Source organism: Centruroides vittatus, unplaced genomic scaffold, assembly GCF_030686945.1.
Source record: "Centruroides vittatus isolate TY-2023 unplaced genomic scaffold, ASM3068694v2 scaffold_1152, whole genome shotgun sequence".
Classification (NCBI taxonomy): Eukaryota; Metazoa; Arthropoda; class Arachnida; order Scorpiones; family Buthidae; genus Centruroides; species Centruroides vittatus.
The window spans coordinates 1,064,376-1,071,357 of NW_027122670.1; the positions used below are offsets into that span (position 1 = coordinate 1,064,376).

The following is a 6,982-nucleotide window of genomic DNA, read 5'->3' on the forward strand; positions in this document are numbered from 1 at the left end:
GAGTCAGAGTTGAAAAAATTTTACTGACTCCGTCCTTGCCTTCAAAACATCAGACTCCAGTGACTGACTCCACAACACAGCTAAGAAGTCCAAATTAAAAATTCTCTGCAGTTTTCTTTACATTTCCATTATTATTAAAAACAGCCCTTTTCAGGACTACATGGGTGCTGATGGACATAGTCTGATTATTATTATTCCAACATTGAACAAACACAGGTTAATTTTGTCATCAACTGGAAACCAAACTGACAACTTGGGCTAGACCTAAAACCTATCTCTTTTTTTTTCTCAAACACTACCAGAATTACTGACGAATACAAAAAATTTTTGTCTTCACAAATCCATTGTTTCACAATCACCAGTGACAAACCAAAAAACAATCTTCATTTACAGAGATGACTTATTATTTGAAGTAAATTAACTGTTAACCAACAGTTGATTCATTTCAAAGCAAAGAGCAACGAATGATTTAATTAGAAAAAATTAAATTGACAGAGAAAATGGCTTCTGTATGGCTTTTCAATAAATACAGCCAAACAGCCACTGGATTACATCAGACTACTTTTCTGTGATTATATTTAATTACTAAATAATGCAATGGCGTCTCAAACAGGGCACAATTGGTAAGTAGTCCTACAATTTTTTCGGCTGTCGTATAGATCACTCCCAGTGGAATTTCGGGACTTTGAGTATATATCTGAACTGAGGGGACCGAGACAAGTTCAACAATACTCTACTTTCGGATCAGAGACGAAAAATAATAGTTATCATATTTACAATTTCTTGCCTTTTACAATGCATTCTATGCCATTTTAAAGTTTTCCATGGTAATGTATTTAATCCAACCACACATGGACATGCAGCCTTGAATATCGATTGAGCTGAAATAAAAGGTTTTCTATTAGCTTAACTAGGAATGGTCACCTCCCAGAGGGGTGGGTTAGGTTTTTAGGACAAGCCGCAAAAGCAGCATGTAGTACTAGCTGACTGTGAGCAATAGTGAGTGTGTTGGCGGCTGAGGGCTCTTATGCCCCGAGGTCAAGGAGCGCAGGGGAGTGCAAAAAAAACTTACTCCAAATACAGACGATCAGTGTGCCTGTGGATCAACATCTGCCTCTGTTGAAGGTGAGTGTACAATCTGTTTTCTTGGCCTTTTACATGGGTAGTTTTCTTTAGTCTTTGTTGATGTGTCTTTAGAATATATGGCTGGCTTGCTGGATTGCCTGTTAAACACACGATAGGCTTAGCGAAGAGAGCGATGCGACTCCCGATTGCAATGTAAGTTGTTAAAGTTTGATTATCAATAAACATGATGAGATAATGAAATACTTTTTTAATAGTGACAATATGTATAAAGAATCAGAAAGTGCCACCTAGTGAAAAACTCTAAAATGGCATAGAATGCATTGTGAAAGGCAAGAAATCCTAAACATGATAACTTTGTTATTTTTCGTGTCCAGTCCAAAAGTAGGATACTGTTGAACTCGTTTCAGTCCCCTCAGTTCAGATATATACTAATATATATACCACCGGGAGAATCTATACATCCTTTTCTATATGCATCATCCCAAACATTTGTATCTGTTTAGGACACATCTACTAGTGAGGTATTTCAAGAAAGCAAAATTAAGAAAAACCCCATAATGCAGGAATTGTGTATTTTTGCCAAAAAAAAAAAAAAAACACGTAACTGTCTGATTATACAGATTTTACCAGCACATGTCTCAGCCCTGAAACTGTAACTTAAAATAATTTGAATATAGAAATAATATACACATATTTGCATGTATCTACGTACTATTACTTCATTACATAAAAGTTAATTAATATACAATAAAAGTACTTACTTTGATTATGATTTGTGTGATTCTTAGTTTTTGCCATTTCCTAAAAGACAATAAAGTTTTTAATATCAAAACATAAAACAGGTTTGGTTTTAATATTCCCAAAATTCATAGAATATCTATTTTAAAAATCAAATCGTTAAAAAATAACCAATTACACATGTTCTTTTCCATATTTCCAGTATTTCTCAAAATTTAATTAAATTCAACTCATCTCCATACAAATACATCTTATAAATCTTAATATAATTATCGAACTTTATATTTACATAAAATTTAATTAAAACAAACCTTAAATACGAAAGATGGATTCGGATTACACAAACTAAATACAAAAAGGAATCGCACACAGACTGCTACGTTATCGAATTATCAACTATCGAAAGACAAAAATAGCCCAAATTTCTGACGCGTCTAATATTAAACAATTATAATTATTTGTTAAACATTTATGTAATTTAAATTGAGTAAAAATAATATAGTATATTATTTTTTATCATAATCAAATCATTAAAAAAGTTTTAAAAAGTTTATGTTTTATTAGTATTATTTGTTTCGACCAAATGGCAATCTACCGCTCTGGGAACCCGGGTTCGAATCCGGACAGGTCGAATATCTCCAGGAATTTTTCGGGGGTTGGTCCGTACGGATATGTCCCCTATCGCTCACCATCCGCCCCATTGTGGGCCTGGCCGAACCCATAATAATGAGCTTGCTGTAAGAGGCCCTCTTAGTGCCCAAGTGCAAAAAGAGTTTTTTTTAAAAAAAAAAAGTGTTATTCGTAATGAAAAAGAAAAATATATACACTTTGTTCTTTGTCTGTTATCTATAAAATTCTACCTGGAAAAATTGGAGTTATATTATATATATTGTAATAGAGTATAATTATATTAAGTAGTAAGTAGAGAAATACATTCGAGTTATCATATGTCCTCTTTTTTCCGTTTTAGGTCCAAACGTAAAACGGAAAAAAAGACATATGGTAATTCTAATATACATATTTATATAAATTGTTCTTTCCAGTTGTTAAAAAATATTTTTTTATTTTATTTCTCTGTTTTACTTTTTTTTGCCCTGTAATTACTGAAAACTTTCCATGATTATCATGAGTTTGGTCGGGCTTACAATAAGGCACCAGATGGAAAGAAAGACCAGAATACGACCCACGAATTAAAAACCCTAATCCATGGACCGCCTATGAAAAATTCCTGAGATTGTTCGCTTGGTTTGATTTCGAATCTGTCTAGGGAGCTAGCCTGTTGGCTGAATATATATTAAGATTTCGGTTTCAATTTGCTAACGTAGAATAAGAAGGCAAGAGGTTTTTTAATTTTTTTCCCCCTCTTGTCATACTAACATTTAAACTAAAACCTTAAATTTAATTTACTAACTTCCGATATAAGAAGGCAAGCGGTTTTTTTTTTCTTTTTCTATTTAATCCTTACAGGATTAGACACTTTTCATCCGGACTCGACACCTTTTCCCGGATGTGACTCACGGACTTATCTCCCGAACGTGACACTCGGTCAACGACAACGGATTTGACTCTCGATTGTGACCACCCGGACGTGACATTCACCGACCGGGTTTATTCACCGGACACGACATTCGGCCGACCTTTCTTCCCAAACAGCTGTTATTAGGATTGATCTTCCGGTTAGGGTTAGGGTTAGGTTAGGCTAGGTCAGGTCCTTCGCTCTTCTCATAACACTGTTCGGGAAGAAAGACTGTTTGATAAAGGTTGACCTTAGGTAATAAATGAACTTCTCGCTTTCTCACTGTCTTTGTGTTTTCTAGGAAAATTTGGGAGGTATGGCAAACGGCCGCTTCGTCCTCTTCGTGGTAAAGTTGGGGAGGAAGATAACAATCTCCCTCTCCAACTTTACACCAAGAGGACGAAGCGGCCGTTTACCGTACAAGCGAATATTTGCCGAAATCTCCGATGGTAAGAAGTCTTTCATTTTATTTCTCTACGTATCTTATTCTCGTATCGTAATTTATTGTTTTTCTGTTTTTAAACACGTCGAAAGATGTTCTTCGATCACACACATACACACACGGACACAACATCACTGGGGGATACTATCAGTGGCGATATTCAGCGGGTTCGCATAGGTTCGGCTGAACCCGTTGTTAAAATTTTCAGTTTTCCGAACCTTGTTAAACACACGGAACATTTCTCAGTGTTTTTTTTAAATATATTAAAATATACGTATTATACTCTGTAACACTACTAAACTAGAGCCTTATACCCTGTTCGCACCGAGCATTTCAATCTAGATTGTGAGCAAGGTCGGGGACTATGACTATGCCTTGGTGCGATCTCTCTCGACCGTTTTAATGTCGACCGAAACGAGGTTTAATCGCGATCGATTCAAGAGAGTTCTTGAAACTAGATCCAGTCATAAGAGAGATCCCACAATCTCACGCGCGCGAGATAATACAAGATGACTGTGGAACACGTGTCGGGCTATGGACAGCGAAATTAAAAGGATATTGTATTTCGAGAGATGATGACATCTGTCTATTACAGTAGAGAGTCGTAAATCGGCACCCCGGTAATCAGAATAGCCGGTATTCGGCACGATTTTCAGTCGGACTGTATCGTGCTGAATCGAACGTTTTTGATACTAAATTTACTTCTAAAGTATAATTTTCATGTTTTTATATTCTTCAATATATTTATTTTGTTTGTACAAAATGCAAAAATAATTTTTAACGATACGATAGCCTAGATTATTATTATAAAAATTTTCGTTAGGCTTAAAATCGACGAAAATTCAACACGAAGCGACACGCAAAAGAGAAAAATTCAACGCGAAGCGACACGCAACGGAGAAAAATTCAACAGGAAGCGATACGCAACGGAGAAAAATTTGAACATCGGACAGGTTAATATATTTTTTTCATACATAGACCGTAACCGGAACAAATCCCTAATCTGAACAACCCCAGTCCCCAATTGATTCCGATTTTCGGTTCTCTACTGTATTAGCAGTGCCATTCGGGGTGTAAAATTTCTCTGCCAAAAAAAAAAAAGGTCGAGAGCACTAATATACTATTGTCACCTAGTCTTCGCCCAGGGCTCGTTACGTTCCAAATACGCCACTGATTATTAGATATATCGCAAGAAAAGATATTGTATTTATTTCTAGCCAAAACTTCCATTTCGTTTGTCGGTGATTGTCAGGGAAAAATTTTCTGCTAGCGAACCCTTTGTTAACTATTTCGAATATCACCACTGGATACTATAGATTACCACCTATGGAATTTCGGGTCTTTGGGTATATATCTGAACTCAGGAGACCGGGAAGAGTTCAACGATACCCTACTTTTGAACCGGAGACGAAAAATAAAAAAGTTATCATACTTTTTTCCAGAGGTCGCGCGATGATAGGGAGTCGCGTCGCTCCGCTAAGTCGGCCTCGCTATCGCGATCGGGAGTCGCGTCGCTTGCCGTTAAAATTGCCTTTAGTAGACGTTTCCCCCCCTTTTTTTTTACTTTGTTCAAGAACTACCGTGAACCAATAACTAGTGACATTTAGCACATGGCGGCCTGCCGGCGGCTCCCCTCCGGGAGTTCAGTCGGGAGCACGAACAGTGGAAACGGCCGCCATGTTCGTTGCCATAAGTAACATTAACCGAAATGGCGATCGCGCGATTATCGGAAGTCGCGTCGCTCTCTCCGCTCTCGTATCGCGTGTTTAACCCTACTGGAGATGACCGTAGTCCGACGTCATGGTTTGCAGACTTTACCGCAAGATGGCAGTACTTTTTTTTTAACTCTTTCCTCCCTGTGGGCACTAAGAGGGCCTCTTTTAGTAGGTCTATTATGGGTTCGGCCAGGCCCACAATGGGGCGACCGGGTGGTGAGGGACGGGGCCCGACATATCCGAACGGACCACCCCCCGAAAAATTCCTGGGGATTTCTCGACCCGTTTGGATTCGATCCCGGGTCCCCCAGAGCGGTAGGCTGTCACCTTAACCGCTCGGCCATCCGGCCTCAAGATGGCAGTACTAGCAACTATGGTGCTAGTACTTTAGCCTCTTTCCATTTTACAATCGTTCCTTCAGTCTGTGCTATAATTGATAATATTGTGTTACGTCGTTTGTCAACATTGTATCAAATACTCTTTTTTATATAAAAATCGAGAATGATCTATAAAAGAGCACCTAATATCTGTAGCTTGCTACGGAACGATAAAGACAGCGTTAAAAGAAAGGTAAAGCTGGGGTATATAAAATTCCATTTGAAAATCAACAGTTAGGAATCGAAAAAGATTATGTGGGTGTGACTAGAAGAAACCTGGCGATACGTCTGCGAGAACATACATACAATTTTGACAAAGGACATAACACTATTAGCAATTATGGCACAGACTGAAGGAGCGATTGTAAAATGGGAAGAGGCTAAAGTCATTTAAACGGTGCACTCTCCATCCATTGCATTGGAGATGGAAAAGGTGGAAATTTATAAAAGTAAAATGAAAAACCGTTGCCTAAATGCTATGGATGCTGATGCGCTTCCAACAGCGTGGAAATATATAATCGAAAAAATAATGGCATTTAAAAACCCTTAAATCATTTCTTTCTACTTACTTTATTTTCTATATTTTATTTATTTATTTATTTATTTAATATACACACTTCTTTCAATTTATTTTAAAGTTAAATTACTTTTTTGAATTTTAAATATATAAAATATTCGAAAACGGTACGTTCCATTTTGGAACATTTATAATATTAAACCTGACGATGGCCTATACAGTATTAGAGTGAAAACATTTGTATAAAAGAATTTTAAGCTCAGCAAAATTAGCTATGGTGAAACTGAAGTGAATTGTTTGCTGAGAAAGAGCTGGATAGATGTGAAGTTATCAGTTTTAGTATTTCCTCTCCTTCTGTAAGACATCTTTTTCGATCAGCCACATATTCTAAAATGTCACAAAGTGTAATCATCGTGACATAAACAACTACGAAATTAACTAGGATTAATGTCGGATAAAAATGCGAATAAAACGTTTTGGCTTCAGAGAGAAAAGTTATTAAAAAGACAACACACAAGTAACTCTCGTACGTTGACAACCATGTTATACCCTTTGTGGCAGTCATTTTGGTCGACTCATACGCCACCTATA

The 6,982-nt window shown here is 37.0% G+C and overlaps 1 long non-coding RNA gene across 1 annotated transcript; it reads right to left on the minus strand.

The window, feature by feature from the left end:
* Window positions 1-1,843: 1,843 nt before the first annotated feature.
* LOC136986539 (uncharacterized) lies at window positions 1,844-2,234 on the minus strand. Its single transcript, XR_010882492.1, has 2 exons — window positions 2,136-2,234; window positions 1,844-1,887 (listed from the first exon to the last, which is right to left on the minus strand). It is a non-coding gene; the product is annotated as an uncharacterized lncRNA (long non-coding RNA).
* Window positions 2,235-6,982: the final 4,748 nt, after the last annotated feature.